Below are 16910 nucleotides of genomic sequence, written 5' to 3'. Positions count from 1 at the left end.
TTGATAATGCCATGGATGCAAATGTAAACCTCTCCCACATGTATGCCTCATGACTTATTTGACACAACTTAACCATAACTCAGTGCAAATACATAGATGTTTGATTTATTAGAAAAAAGACATCACAAGATAACAGTATAATCTCAGCATTTTAAAAACTTTTTAAGCTATATACAGTTTAAATGTAACATCAGGATCACATTCAAAGTAGCCTGTAAAAAGTTTTACTGACGCTGCCTGACCTGGGGCTGGGCAAAGAGTTTTTAGACATGATTAAGAGCACAATGCATAAAATTAAATAAATTGAGTTTCATAAAAATTTTAAGAAGTATTGCTCAGTTCTAGACTTAGTATGTTTTTTATTTTTTTTAAAGACATACTTCATGGTATCATTTATATGTGGAATCTTTAAAAAAGAAAACAAAAAAAGACAACACATCAAACTCAGAAACAGAGTGAAAAACTGGTTGCCAGGAACTGGATATGGGGGAGATAGGGAGAGGTTAGTAAAAGGGTTCAAACTTTCATTTATAAAATGAATAAGTCTGCAGATATCTTGTCTAACAGGATAGCTATAGTTGATAACACTGTTTTGTATAATTACAACCTACTAAGAGAGTAGAACTAAATATTCTCACACAAAAAAAGAACCAAAAAAAGAAGTCCAAAATCTAATTGTTAATGTTGTCTAATATTAATTAAAAAAAACAAAACACTGATAAGACAAACTACAGACTGGGAAAATATTTCCAAATCCTGTATCCAACAAAGAACTTCTAGTTAGAATATATAAAGAACTTTAAAACTCAACAGTTGAAAATAAACCACCCAGTTTTTAAAATGGGCAAAGGGCTTTAACAAACATTCAACCAAGAGGCAATGAAGCAGATGAGAAGATGTCCGCTACCATTAGCCATTCGGCAAGTTAGAAACCACTGAGAGAGAACACAGTACAGCTGCTAGAAAGGCTGAAAAACGAGGCAAATATGATTTCACATGCAACAAGGATGTGGAACAAATGGAACCATCACACATTGTTTTGAAGAATGAAGATGGCACAGCTACTCTTTAAAATAATTTGGCAGTTTATTATAAAGTTAAACAAAATTACTTATCAAATTATTCAGCAATTTCACTCCTTGCTTGCCAGGAATCAGGGAAGACTATAAAGTGGTAGCATGTTGTCGGAGTGATGGAACTGTTTTATATTCTGATCGTGGTTGGGTTTCACAAATATATACAGATACTGAATGGCATATACTTATACTCCAAAAAGTAAATTTTACTACATATTAATTTAAATATAAAATAAAGGCTTTAGTGAGGAGTATTAAAGAAAATTTGTATAAATGAGAGCCACATCAGATTGATAAACCCCAATATAGAAAAATGCCATTTATTTCTAAAAGTGATCTCTACATTTTATGAAATCCCAATTCCAATGGAAGAAAGTAGGGGATTTGATACAAGCATTTTATAATTGTTCAGGTCATTTGGAATAGAACACACTTAATAATATTCAAGGATAGAATAGATAGGCAATTTCATGTTAGATTTAAAACATATTAGGGCATTGCAATAATTAAAAGAGTGTTCTAGTAGTGCCAAAATAAATAGAGAACACAATATAAAAACAATATACAAACAGCATATAGAATCTTGACAACATGCAGATTATATAGGGATTTGCTATAATAAATTGATATATATCAGTATTAGAATTCATTTTAGATAGTTGCTGAGGTTGAATTTTAAATACTTTTCTTTTTAAAAACTGATAGACAATGAATTCCAAAATAAATAAAATTAAGATGGATATTTATATTATATAAAGTAAGAAAGAGCTTGTTTAGACATCATAAAAGAAATGCAAAAGTCATAAAGACTGATTGATTTGAAAACAAAAAAAAATAAAGGCCACAAAAATGAAAATGAGAAATTATAAACTAGAATAGATGCTGCATAAAAGAAAATGAATACATGTAATTAATATAAAGGAAATACTTAAGATCTAAGAAAAAAATCATTCAGTAGAAAATAATAGGCAAAAAGTAATACACTACCAGGTAATGTCTTTAAAATTTACATTTCTAATAGTATATGAGATAATGCTTACTAGTTTAAAACAGATTTTAAAATGTTGAAAATAATTTTTCTTTGTTTATTAGCAGTGATTGTGCAATATGATAATATAGTATTAATGAGTGCATGAGAAAACATGCACTTTAATATGTTAAACTTGAAATAAACTATTAAAATGATATATTAAAATTAAAAGACAAAATTTAAATGCCTTCACAGAAGGAAGTTTGTGATATGATTCTTTAAAGGGTGCCTTTCAACATGCATTCTTTCATTTTCCCTTCCAGGAAATGATTAAACATCTGAACAAATTGTTTAACTTTGGAAACAACCTAAGTGTCCAATAATATGGGATTCACTAAGCCCTTTAGCACAATTCACCTAGTCAACATTGCACCGTCATTTAAAATGAAGTTGACATGTATTTAACACCAGGAACAATGTTTCCAATTTATCCCTAGTGCAAAAAGCACTTCACACACCCCATTACAAAATGATCTATTTTATAAATAATTTACAAAGTTCTGAGGAGAATGGTTTGGATGGATATAGTTCACAAAGCTCCATCTGCATGCTAGGTGGGTGACTTTACTTTTTAGAATTTTGTGTTTCTTTGAATTTTTCTAGAATGAACCTTTGTCATTTGTGTGACTTTAAGTTTTGAAACATTTAATTGTAAAAAAAAAAAGTCCATTTGGAAAGCAGCTAGTATCTCCGAGGTCTTCCCCTGGAGCCTGAGGTGCTTTGTCTTCGAGCTGAGAAAGAGAAACTTGTTTTGAGACCCAATTTCAATGTCAAACAGGACTGATTCATATGCCTTTCAGCATAACGATTATTGCTTGTCACATTTTTGATTCTTATAAGTATATTTCCAGTAGGACATGACCTCACTCATTTAGGGGAAATGGTGAAGGACATAGACTGATGAACAAGAACAGACCCAGAGATAAGGAGCCATGGGTCAGACTGTTGGACCTCAAAGGGAAGGTGGGGATAAAAGGGAGAGATCAACCAAAGGACTTATGTGCATCCATATTAGCCTAACCAGGAGTCAAGGACAATAGGGGGATGGGAGCATGAGTGGCGGGGGAGGATTGGAATGGGGGTTGAGGACAAATATGTGATACCTTAATCAATAAAGAAATAAAAAAGAAAAAAGAAAGAAAAAGAGAAACTTGTTTCATCACATAAATGCCGGAGCCGCCTGTGGCATCTGCTGTGAAGAATCCCTAGTCCCAGGACTTGCTTCATGGCAAAGTCCAGCTCCTGGGCCCTCAGCTGGCAGGGAACCAGAGCCTCACTTTCTGCCCTTTCATTTCTAATGGCTTGTCTGAACCCTGGCACATCCTCCCCAGGCCCACCCACCCTTCACCCTGTCGGGTCACTGGACAAGAGCACAAATGGAGGCCCCACATCTCACATGTCTAAGCATTTAAAACGTGATGAATTAAACTAATAAACTGTTAAGCGAAATATACTCTATTCTCCTATTTTGACAACTATTCCTTCATAACAACAAACTAGGAAAATATGTTTAAATCCACTGTTTTTATATGTCTGAAAGTTTTGGCAAACCACCAAAGATGACTCGATTTAATTATTATTGCTCAGCGGGGTATTCTGTGGATGGGCCAGCGATGTTTGGATGAGTAATAAAGATCTACACAAGTCATGAGCTCATCTGTTTATGCAGTGCAACTTGCTTTTCATGCTCAATTTCAACAAAATACTAATTACGTTCCAATCCAGATTTTCTATTAATTTTCTTCTATTGACAGTAACAATCTAAAGCAAGAATTGACAAGCTTCCTGAAACAGTCCCGATAGTAAATATTTTAGACCATCTGGTCTCTGTCACAACTGCTCGCTCTGCTGTTGCTGCTCAGAGGCAGGCGTAGACAATACGTAAGCAGGTAGGCATGGCTCTGTTTCCATAAAACTTTCCAATAAAAATAGTTGGATTTGGCCTGTGGGTTACAGTTTAGCAACTCTTGGTCTAAAGGATTTTTAAAGGGCAGTGTACAAATTTAACGTAGCTTTATCCCAATTGTAAGTACAAAAGTTAAAATTATTTTCATCTTTTTAAAAATCATTTTTTTCTTCTGAAGTATTCCAGGGTATCTGTCAACATCCAAAGACAAAAACATAAATGATAATTCATAAATAACAAAATTTGAAATCAGAATTAAAGTTGAATCTTATTCATTCTTAAAATTGTAAATGTTATATAGGTTCTTTGTTGATTATATGTATTCCTTTTCTTATTAAAGATTTTCCTAAAATTAGGACTTGTTTTCAGTTCTAAGCTGAAATGCCCATCGAGTTGCCAATTCATGCCCCATCTGAGCTTAATAATACAAACTGTCCCTTCCCCTCCAGGAGCTATCCATTGGAATAGGAGCAGTCAGTAATTCTAGCAAATGATACTTTAACAAGAAGCCACCCATGCTCTTTGATAGGAAGATTTGGTAAGTTACTTACTGTCTTTTCTCTCTGCTAACTCCTCCCCTCACTCAACTCTGCCTGCAGCAGAGGGATGCCCAGGTTCAATGTTGGCAGCGTCTCAAACTCACCTCGTTCTCAGCATCCTGATGCTTTGGTTGGAAAACCCGGGGCAAGAGGTTGGGAGAAGCATTTCCTGGTGCCTGCGTAGTGTCAGTCACCAGAGTGGGTATTTGGGTTTAGGGGTTACACCGTGCAGAGCTGGAGTGACCATCGCTTTAATACTTTCGTATGTTGTGTGGAACTTCGAGCGATGGTTTTCTCCTTCATGGCGGCATGTGGTACAGCTAACGGACACACACACGATTTGCTTCCTGGAGTCTGTTTTCTCTGCAGGCCTCCTTTCATAATGATGTTATTATTTTGAAAAGTTGTTTTATGCCAGAGTGCGATTATTTGGGAAGTTTTGCTTTGATGTTAGTGAGACAGACTGTCATTTTCTGTTGAAAATTGTGGAGGCTGCTATCAGGGAACCCCGGATGCCAATTTCAGGAAGAACATTGAGGCAGGCCATGGTCCCAGATCATGCAAAAATCATGGTTTAAGATGGCTATTCCTGTTTTAAACTCAGAATATATATTGATTTTAGCCCTTACTCTGTGTCCAGAACCTAATAAACAAACAAACAAAAATAAATAAAATGATCTCTGGCCAGTGTGGCTCAGTTGATTGAGAGTCATCCCTTGCACTGAGAGGTCACCAGTTGGATTCCTGGTCAGGGCACATGTCAATGTTTCAGGCTTGATACCCAATAGGGGGCATGCAGGAGGCAGTTGATTGATATGTCTCATCCATGTTTCTCTCCCTCTTCCCTCCTTTCTCTTTCAAATCAATAAAAGCATATTTAAAAAAAAAAAAACTTTAAAAAAATCAAGAAAACAAACAAACAAACAAAAAACTAATGAAAAATCCATTATTGCCAAAATATAACAACTAGCTAAAATTTTAGGTTTTCCCCTCAACATGTCTCACTTGCCCTTAGATTATTGATTTCCAGGCCAGGAAAGCAATTCTTCCCGTATCTCCAGCAGCACATGTGAGACCTGGTAACTCCGGCTGGTGGGAGACTGGGCCGAGGCCTCTGACCACAGCATCATGCAGCTCCCAAACCCACCCTGTAGAGAACCTCTGTCAGGAGCCTGGAGAGCTGTTAGGCCGGGCGGGGTGTTTGCTGGGCCACCCCACGGAGCTGGGAGGTGCCTATCCTTGGCCACGCTTTGGGCCCTTGGCGAATTCAGAGTTCCTCTCCCAGACTGTGGGGTGGAAAAGCGGTTCGCGGTGCCCACGTGGTGCTTTCCCCTACATCCGGGCTCATGGTGAAGGGCACTCCCCTCCTTTAGGAGCACTTTAAGGGAGATTTTCCTCTGCGAGTGAATTTTATTTTTCAGGGATCTGGACCATCAAGGTGGTTGGTTGAGCCTTGCACCTACTTTATTTTGAGAAAGCTGGCTGCGTGAGAAGAGGGTGGATTAGGAGATTTCTGTGATTCCTCTCAGGTCTAATGTTCAGCAAGGCTGCTGCTTAGGAGGACACAGCCCTCCACTCCTCCTTTCTTCCGCACATTTTCCTTTCCTTCTTGGTCTCCTCTTCTCTGTATCTCAGTAATCAGCCTCTCTCTCTCTCTCTCTCTCTCTCTCTCTCTCTCTCTCTCTCTCTCTCTCTCTCTCTCTTTCTCTCTCTCTCTTTTTCTCTCTGCCTTTAAGGGTTTGTAAATATCAGGCTTTAGATCCTGACTAGTTTAATTGTAGTAATTTCTGCTATTTATGGCCAATTTTTATAACTGGATTTGGAATCATTCTTTGACTTACTTCTATTCCACCTGATTTTAGAGTTCCTTCGTTCTTGAGCTCTGTCCACTTGAAATGAAATTTCAGTGTTTGCTTTTCTCATGTAGATGCTAAGCCTCCCTGAGTGCTAAGATTTTTGACTCATTGCATCTCTGGAAAAGTCCTTCTGAAGCTACTTCAAATGAAGTGAAACTTAGCTGAGTACAAAGTTCCTTTTTCCTTTAATTTCTCACCACCGTTGAGCACTTCTTACTAAAGTCTAAGGCCAAGTTTCCCCTCCCCACGTGTCGGCAGCCTAGTTATTGTGTTATTTTTTTTTTCTGCATGAATACCTTGGAGATACTTCCTTTATTCTGAAGCTCTAAAAAGTGTGCTAATGTTTTTCAAGGTGCGGCTCCCTACCTCACTAGAGTAAGGCGTGAGGTGAGGCGCTGGCTGCACAGCTTTAAGGAGCTGCTCACACTGAGGGTCCTGCCCGCCTCTCAGAGTGCGGAGCTCTGCACACGAAGTAACAGAAGAATCGCCAGTGCTTAGTTGATGCATAAAGACTGTTTTAAATCCATAGACACTGTGCAGGGTGGGGCATGGCCCTGTTTTTATCCAGGTGCTTTCTTAGGCTCTGATTGGCTTACATATTCTGATGTTATTAGGTGTGTCTGTGAATTTTAGTTTTTAATGTTATTTTTCTTTCTGGATATTGTTTGATAATTTGATAGGACACTGGGAGAAGCACCTGGGTTCCCAGGAGCCAGGCGGAGTTTGGGATCCTGTCTACAGGGTTAGAAATGATTACGTCTCATGAATGTGTGAGCTCCTCAGGCAAGTAAACTGAGAAGGAGGGAAGCAGAGGGTGCAGCAGTGAGCCGGTCTTCCCTAAGACTTAGTGCATGAGTAACGAGGGGGATTGCTTAAAAAACAGTAAAATTCTACACAAAGTATTGCTCCTGGAATTGATGGCCCAGGATGACTTGTACCCCCTCCACTTCAGAACTCTTCTCTCTGACCTGGTTGCCGAGGTACTTTCTGTCCTTTAATGAGGTTCTCCAAAATTATCAGCCCAGAATCCCCGACCTTCCTCTCCTCTCCTCTCCTCTCCTCTCCTCTCCTCTCCTCTCCTCTCCTCTCCTCTCCTCTCCTCTCCTCTCCTCTCCTCTCCTCTCCCCTCCCCTCCCCTCCCCTCCCCTCCCCTCCCCTCCCCTCCCCTCCCCTCCCCTCCCCTCCCCTCCCCTCCCCTCCCCTCCTCTCCTCTCCTCTCTTCTCCTCTCCTTTCCTCTCCTGGAGGGCCAAGACCATGGCGTTGCTTTCTTGGAATAAACTTTCTTCCTTTGCCGGGGAGAGTAAGAGCTATCTTTCTCTTTCTTCCTTTGATAGTTCAGAGGTTGAGAAAGGAGTCTGTTATCACCGGCACTGGGAAGTGTGACTTATCTAGACAGTGGTTTGATTACTGGAATTACACATCTCCCTTCAGTCAGTGTGGAGGTGGTTTAGCTACATAAGTCTTCTTTTTCCACGAAGCCAAGTCAAACAGCAACGAGAGGGAGGCTTCTTTCCAGCTTGACAAGTCACGTTTGAGTGGATTGCACAGAGCAAAAGCAGGAAAAGAAATATTGATGTGGTCAGGTCTGGCTCAAGGGACTCGGGCTGGGAGCTCCGGGGTTTGCAGCAGCTTCCTCCGCTCCAGCCTCATGCCACTGGGGACCCACAGGAATGGCCTTCATGCGATGGCCATGGAAAGAGCGTGTTTTCCTAGAGTGTTCTGTTGCCAAAGGCTTCACAAAGAGCTCTGAAAAGCAGACACATTGTTCTGTTTGGTTGTGTAGGCTAGAGAAATGTGATGTGTCCATGGGCCAGATTTATTTGTTCCTCAAGGTGAATTACTTCTGCATTACAGCTCAGGGACTTTCCTGGCAGCATGTCCTTCTACTATAGAAGCAGCTGCTGGCCCTAACTAACTAGTGTGGCTCAGTGGATAGGGCATCGGCCTGTGGACTGAAGGGTGCCAAGTTCAATTCCAGTCAAGGGCATTTACCTTGGTTGTGGGCATACCCCCAGTAGGAGGTGTGCAGGAGGCAGCTGATTGATATTTCTAACTCTCTATCCCTCTCCCTTCCTCTCTGTAAAAAATCAATAAAATATATATTTTTAAAAAGAAGTAGTTGCTGAAAAACCATTCCATGGTTTTACTTCCTCACAGTGTTCCAGGCTGGCAATTTGCCCTCTGAGATGAACAGTGAAGTTTGCCTTCAACACTCACATGTTTTGACAAAATGCCAAAGACGGCCAATAGCAGCGACCACAAGAGTGCCACTGATGTTTCCTGGGTGTGTGGAAGGTTGATAGGCTATGTACTTTAGAGCTGTCCCTTTCAGTCATCCCTGTGTTTCTTGAGCAAGTCACATGACCTCTCTGAGCCTACTTACTCATCTGAGAAATTCTGATAATTCCAGCTTTTCACTGTTGTGAGAGGCAGGAAATAATGCATCAGATCTTCGTCTATAGTAAATACATAATAAGTATCCATTTGCTCTGCCTTCACCATGTTCTGTCTAAGGCACCTGAACTTGAACTCTTGGTTGCCCTGTATCTGCTATTCTTAACTTAGTCTTATCTGTGAACTTCATCTTCTCATTATGACAGCTTTGATGCTTCAGGCACAGCAGAAGCAGGGTCAGAGATGAGTTTTCTTAGTCACTGTCTTATCAGATGCAGTGAGATCGCTCCACTCGTGGGCTGCCTGGTCTTTCCTTCCCTCCATGTGCTAGAGGAGTGCCAGGCGAGCCTCCCTTTGAACCATCCTTAGTGCTTTGTCTTGGCAGCCATTGTATGAGCTGCATTCTTTCAAACCTCCATGATTTTGAAATCCATTCTGTTGATGCAGAATTGCCTTGTCTGATGATTTACACAAAATTACTTCTTTGATTGGTGGAGTCTCCCTTTGGCCCAGAGCAGGGTGAGCTGTGTGGAGCTTTTCATTTGACACAGGAATAATTAGTTGGTGGAAAGGCCTTGGAGAGACATGCAGGACAATAGTCTTACTTGTCTTATGAAGAAAACAAGGCCCAGAAAACTAAAGTGGTTTGTTTAAGATCACTCAGACTGAACAATGAAGACTGAATCAAGACTGAATCCCCATTCTTGTTCCCAGATTTGAGCTTCTGATGAAACTGTTGTAATCATGGAGATGTCTGTCTGTGCCATATTTTGGAATAAAACTAATAATGTTTTGTCTTCATTCAAATTCTTAGGCAGAAACCCTAACTTTGGAGAATGAGTCTTGACTCTACTGAAAGAGAACCTTACCTTTCTTTCCTTTTTTAGTTATTTCAATGACTGTTTTGTTGTTTTTTGTTTTGGTACAATTGCCATCATTTTCCACTGTAAAGTGTTGGGAATCTCCTTCTGCTTTGCTCCCTTCGCGAGTCAGCTGTCCAGCCACATTGGCTCTCCCTTCAGTACCTTTCATACTCTCACCACCCCTCTCTCCAACTCTTCTCCCTCTAATGCAGCTGGTTAGCTACTGAGCTTGGGTTATCCTGGAAGATCTTTTTAAAGGATTTCACTACCTGCTGCCTATTCTTGCTCATTCAATTTGTGCATCACCTCGGATTTAACTTATCACTGATGTGTCTCTAGAGTGTAGACACAAGTACAGAGATGGCTGAAGAACATATTATATTTGCACAACAGTTCAGCAATTACTTTCACTCTTAATCTTTACACAGACATAGGAGGTATAAGGTAGATATGCTCTCCAAGTTTCCTGATTAAAAAGCTGAGATGCAGAGAGGCCATGTGGCGTGGGAAAGTTCCCACAGTCTATGTATGGAAGGCCATGCCTGGTCTTCCCCAAGCTAGGGCAAGGTTACTTCGGTTGAAATGCACTGCCATCTTCTCATTCTAATTTTACATAATTTTCCAGTTCAAGCAATCAGATTCCTTCGTCTGTATTCAATTCTGTTAGGGGTCTTTCAGAACCTTCTCAGCTCCCCACTGGATCACTTTTCACATTCTCACTTTCTCCATTTGTCAGATTTGCTCTGAGCCAACTTCCGTGTTTTATTTTCCTATCCTCTTTGCTGACTTTCTCATACCCAATGCAACCGAAGTAACCTTGCCCTAGCTTGGGGAAGACCAGGCATGGCCTTCCATACATAGACTGTGGGAACTTTCCCACGCCACATGGCCTCTCTGCATCTCAGCTTTTTCATCAGGAAACTTGGAGAGCATATCTACCTTATACCTCCTATGTCTGTGTAAAGATTAAGAGTGAAAGTAATTGCTAAACTGTTGTGCAAATATAATATGTTCTTCAGCCATCTCTGTACTTGTGTCTACACTCTAGAGACACATCGTTTATGAGTCTGTGAACATTGTGCTTATAAAACCATGAGAATCAGTGGCCCATGAGTGTGACTGAGGCTCAGCAGCTCTGGTTCTGATAACTTACCTGGGACGAGTGAGTTGTCGCCACTAAGATGTCCACTGACCCCTCAGAATGTGAGCTCAACTGCCATTCCTTTATGATCTGAGTGTCCACAAAGTGGAGGTATACTTGGTTTGGCAAATGCAGTTTTCTGAAATGAATGTTCTTCTTGGGGAATATAAAATTTTGGTCCATTTGTTTTTTTATACATGTTTTAAACATTTGTTGAAGTAAAACAAAATTCAGAAAAGGATACAAATTCTGGGATACAGCTCAATGACTTTTCACAAGTTGGGTGCACTGTGTAACCAGCACCCAGATCATGGTTTCATCTCTCCAGATCTTTTTAATGTCCCCTTAACACTCTGGTGAGTTTTTGCTTGTTTTTGAACTGTTTATAAGGAAAAGCATATGGTATATACATTTTTTTGTGACTGGCTGTGTTTGCTAACATTGCGTGTATGTGAGTCACAGATTTGAGTCATTCATGCCAATTCTGTATATAAACATATATACATTTATACATAAACATATATGTGTACATATGTATATATCATACAAATAGAAGGATATTCATGTTTGGTTAGCTTGCATTTGGGGCTGTCATATCTGAACATTCATGAACATTTCTTGGTGAACATGTTGTGGTAATGAGTATATCCTTGGCAGAGAGATTGCTGGGCCATAGTACATGCACATGTTCAACTTTGGTAGACAGTGCCAAATAGTTTGCTAGTCATGTTACTTGCACTCCTACCAGCAGAGAGTCAGCTGTTCTTCATCCTCCCCTCACTCAGATTGCTCTGTGATTTTTATATTAGCCACTCACGAGGGGGTGTCATCATATGGCATTCATTGTGTTTGAATTTGTGTTTCCCTGAGGGCTAATAAGGTTCATCATCTTCTCATACTTGTATTGACCATTTGGAGACTATCTTTTGCATTCAGTATACGTTACAGAAATTTTAGAAATCTTTACCCCCACTCAAAATTATTAAGATATCTCTGTTTCCTTCCAAACTTTTTTTTTTAATTTTTATCATTTTTATTTATATCTTCATGTCATTTGGAATTGATCTTTGCATATGGCCAGAGATTAAGATTTATTTCTCTATGTAATTAGCTAATTTACTGAACACTGTTTATTTAAAAGTATGATGGGGAAGGATATGGTTTTTAGGAAGAAGTGCCTCTAGAGAGAGCCAGTAGCAGTTCCGGTGGATGGTGGGGGAGCAAGAAGATAATAGAAGTGCAGTGAGGATTTAGGGGAAATGGCCCAAACATACAAAGGGAAGCACATGAGGTGGGTTTCTTTTCGGTACTTTCCTGATGTGTCATAGGCACAATGAACATGATATTGAATGTCAATGAGGACTGCCTCTGGGGTGGTTCTTCTGCAGACAGCGCTAATGTGATGGGCCATTTTCTTCCAAAGGTAGCCTTGCCCCCATAACTGTCAATGGGGCGTAGCCCTGGAGGCAGGTCTGTTCAATCAGCAGCACAGTTCGAGTAGAAAAAAACAAACTACTTATCAGGACATGCTACCCAAAATAAAATCCCCAAGACATTGCGGTGGTACAGTGTCTGGAATCAGATGGAAGTGTTACCAAACACTTTCCCTCTTGGCAAACTGTACCACACCTCCTGGGGAAAAGTTGATTTCCCTGAAAAACTGAGCTCACTTCTCTCACATCACAGGCCAGCCTGTGTCCTTCCACAGAACTTGGCTTTGCCAGCTCCTGGCTCTCAAATCAGGTGTCTTCATTCTCTTCATGTTGTACATTGGAGGCCTCAAAGGGCAGGTATGTGGATGTCCGAGGGCCATGCTGGAGGGCTCTCACTCCTCCGGGCCCTGGAACCTTGGGATTCTGAACTGTAATAAGACATCCCATTCCTTCCAAACACTTCTCAGCAGGCATCACTTTCCTGAGAGCAGTGTTTGGTATAATCCCTGTAGTAATGGCTGTACCAGCACTCCATGTACAACCCAGATTTCCCAAACCTTGGCTTGATGCTTCTGGTGAGGTGAGTTACCTGAAATTTAAGAGGTTAAGTGACTAGCTCGTGGTCACCCAACTGGGAATGGGCAGAGGCAGGCCACAGACCTCAATTTATAAGTCCATATAGTTCCACAAAAATCTTATAAATTATTCTATCCCCCTTTGGTTCAGCAAGAGAAAAGCAAAACCACAACCTCCTTTAGTACCTTGTGCTAATGTTTAATTATCTTCAAGGCCAAAACGATACCCTTGTTTAATTAAATTCTATGGATACAATTGGAGTCCTTGTCTTCCTGGGGAGTTCTTTTTAAAATAAAGTATGGTAAAATAGACATAACCTAAAATTTACCATCTTAACCATTTTTAAGGGTACAGTTCAGTGTTAAACAGTAACTCTCCAGAACTTTTTCATCTCAAAAAAAACTGAAACTTTATACTCAGTAAGAAACTGCTAATTCCCTTCCCACAGCCCTTGAAGCTGCCATTCTACTTTCTGTGGGTATGAATTTGGCTCCTTTAGTTCCTCATGTCAGTGTCTTTCTGTGGCTGGCTTGTTTCACTAAGCATGACCTCTTTAAGCCTCACCAATGTTGTAGCACGTACCAAGTACTAGTTCACTGTGTGTGCACATCACATTTACTTATCCATTCATCCACATGTGGACACTTGGGTAGCTTAAACCTTTTGGTTATTGTCAATTCTCATGTTTTTTAAAAACAAAGAACAAACATGTGCCATCACCTTGTAGTAATCCTCAATTTGCTTGTTAAATCCCTTCTTATACTTGTCTTCTTCAGGAGAAAACAAATAAGCTTCTCTAGTTTTCTTTGTAATTTTTGTTTTAACCATACTTATTGTAAATGTCTTCAAATCCCTTCTATTATTTAGAGGTGAAATTGGAATAGCCCACACCAAGCTTGTCAAACTTAATAGCTAACCTGGGCCAAATAAGTGAGGCATGTGGCCCGAGGGCCACAAGTTTGACATGCTTGGCCTAGAAGCTAAGACCTTCTGGGGTCTCTCCTTGCCATCGTCCAGTTGAATTTCTCACTCCCACCCCAACGTTTTCTGTCTTCAGCCGAACAGACATTTTTACTGTATAGCCTGTCTCATAGTTCTACAAAGCTCTTACCATGGAGGGGCTGGTTCAATCACTGCCCTTCTCAGCCATGTTCTGGCACCCAGCTGGCCATGGCACATCCTTCACTCGGGTAGGGAAAGACAGTCCCAGTCCTTCCAAACAATTTGAGATATGGTACTCTAAAGCACAGGTGCATTCCATCTTACGTGAGAGATGAGCCCTCTTCTGAACACTAAAATTGAAATTGTAATAAGACAATGAATGAGGAAATTAAAAGGGACATTGCTGGTTTAAGAAAACTCTCCTGAGTCCGTTTACAGAGCAACCATTCTCTACGCTGCATGCTCAATTAAGGATCTATTTAGACGATCACTTTCTGGAAAGAGTAGCTTGCAGTCAGTTTATGGTTAACCTGGCCTCCCACCCTACCCCGTGCTAACCCAGCGACATTTCTCATCCTGTGGATGACCGTAATTAATGTGTTTTTCTTCTGAAATTCTATTTTAGCTTTTCCTCTTCTACCTCCCCCTCTTTGGGATAGCATTTTCCCTACTCTGTTGAGATAACTTAAAATATGGTTTCTTTTTTCAGAGATATTAGTAGTATTTCCTCTGGCCCAGCCCAATCTGCAGCTTTAATCTCTGCTGACGGGCTGCTGGTGACTGGCCTCCCCCTGCGACCCAGGGAAGGAAAGCTGAGCCTGCCAGCCAGTAGCTCCGGAGTAAAGGATGTTATCTCTATTTCACAGGCCAAAATAGGCAGTCGAGTAGTTAAAAGTCAGAGATTCCAGGAAAGGAGGCAAGAATGCTGCCTTTTTTTTAAAAAATCGTGGTTGTTTTTTTAATCTTTCTTATCACGTTAGTGATATTTGATCTTTGCTTTTACAGCCCAAACTTCTTCACACATCCGATCAAATTTCCTTCCCTGAGATATTCCCACAACTTCTGGGTAGCTCTCCTGCCTCATCTGATGAAAGTGTAACCTAAGCTTCCAGGGTGGGTTGGCCTAGCCCATTTCTCAAGTCCATTGAAGGGAGGTGCGCAGTGACAAAATCTGTGAAAGTGTCTCCCAGTGGCACCGGCATAGCTCAGAGGAATGGCAGCCTGCAGCTCCCTGTACACTGTTTGGTTACCATTACCCAAATCTTAGGATAGTTAAGAAATGGAGACTATGGCACATTAAAAGTTCATTTGAAAAGGGAATTGCAGATTTCTTAAAACAAATTAAAAAAAAAAAAAAACCAGCTATCAGACATCTAATTATCATTCTCCCTTTCAAAAAACAAAATTTTTTAAAGATAACCTGACTGCAATATCAAAGAAAGCAAAAATGGGGGAAACCTGCATCATTCTACTGAGGCACTGTCAGGCCACCAATTGCCACAAGGTTGGAGGATCTGTGCCAGATCCAATGCAATGTCTAAGAGCCAATGGGTGATCTCTGAGTTAGGCTTCCGGGAATCCTCTTGGGGTCTTGGGGAAGTGGAAATGGAAAGCTGTGAATGAAATCAAACTGGCCACTAGTGTTCACTTCTCAAACCTGGATGTAGGGCACTGAGATTTATGTTACAGTTCTTTGTATTTTTGAGTATGTTTGAAATTTTTCACAATATACAGCTAGGAAATAGTAGAGGTGAGAAAAATAATAGGAAGTCAACAAAAGCAAACTCACATATCATAAGTACATTCTTTTCTTACAAAGGCATACAAATTAAAAAAATTACCACATACAAAAAAAAACAAAACACACATACACACACACACACACACACACACACACAAAATAACACACCACACATCAAATCCGTCATTAGAGTTAAAAATAAAGAATCAATCCCAGATAATGTCTGGACCATAATGGAAATAACAAGTGCAAAATGTAATTCATAAGTAATTATGAAGTTATGAAAATCACAACTGTACATATAAAAACTGGTGGAATTTGCTGTAGTTGGAATGTTGGCCCTTGGACTGAAGGGTCTAGGGTTCCATTCTGGTCAATTACACATACCTGGGTTGTAAACTCAATCCTTGGTCCTGGTTGGAGTACATGTGGAAGGCAACCAGTGGATGTGTTTCTCTCACATTGATATTTCTCTCTCTCTGTCTCTCCCTCTTTTTCACTCTCTCTAAAAATCTGGAAAAATATCCTTGGGTGAGGATTCAAAACAAAACAAAACAAAACAAAAAACTTGTGGAATTTTACTAAGTCTGTACTTAAAGGGAAATTAGAATCCTCAAAATGCTGTTATTAATTGAGAAGGAAGATTGAAAATAAGTGACCAATACAGTCAATTATACAAACTAGAAGACTAACAAAGCATAACTAGAAAAAGTACAGAGCTAAAAGGGAAATCAGCGAATTAAAGAAGATAGCCTAATAGAGAAAGCAGAAAGATAGGCAGAAAATCAACTCCTCAACTGGATGATTTGTAGAGAAAAACATTTACTGCTAAAATTTACACAATATGAGGTAGAATATTTATTACAAAAACAAACAAACAAACCAGCAACCAGGGAAGAAACTGAAAAGAGATTTGAAGACCCTAGTTCCTTTGCTACCCTTATTCTAAAAGTACCAGGATTAGATGGCTGTGTATGTGACAAGCATCACATTTTGAAAGAACAGAAAATTTTTTGGTACTTAAAGTTTTCTAGGATATATAATAAGATAAAACTTTTCTGGACTCATTTTGTTTGTAGAATAATTCATATTTTAACAGTTGATTTAGCTATTAATCAAAGGAAAAACTGCAGAAACATCTCATTAATGAATATAGATAAAAATCCAAAACAAAGTAAAGATGATTCAAATGCAGGACTATATTAAAAGAGTAATATACTATGATCAAAAACACTATATTCCAGGAATAAAAGTGAATTCGATATAAGAATATTTATAAGTTTGATTTTTCTTATTGATTAATGAAAGGACAAAACACATTCAGTCATTGTAAATCCCCAAAATACAGTTATTTTAATAATGATTTGAGGAACATTTATTTCTTGTAAAACTTGACACTGGAAAAACACTGC

At 39.7% G+C, this 16910-nt stretch overlaps 1 protein-coding gene across 1 annotated transcript in view; it reads left to right on the top strand.

Moving 5' to 3' along the window:
• The window catches only part of HS3ST3A1 (heparan sulfate-glucosamine 3-sulfotransferase 3A1), a 94055-nt gene that overhangs the window by 72687 nt on the left and 4458 nt on the right, over positions 1 to 16910 (top strand). The gene's annotated exons all lie outside the window — the stretch shown is intronic.

This window comes from Pipistrellus hanaki (assembly GCF_964339955.1).
Source record: "Pipistrellus hanaki genome assembly, chromosome: 16".
Lineage (NCBI taxonomy): Eukaryota > Metazoa > Chordata > Mammalia > Chiroptera > Vespertilionidae > Pipistrellus > Pipistrellus hanaki.
The sequence above is the reverse complement of the archived record's forward strand: the minus strand, read 5'-3'. Positions and strand labels throughout refer to the sequence as shown.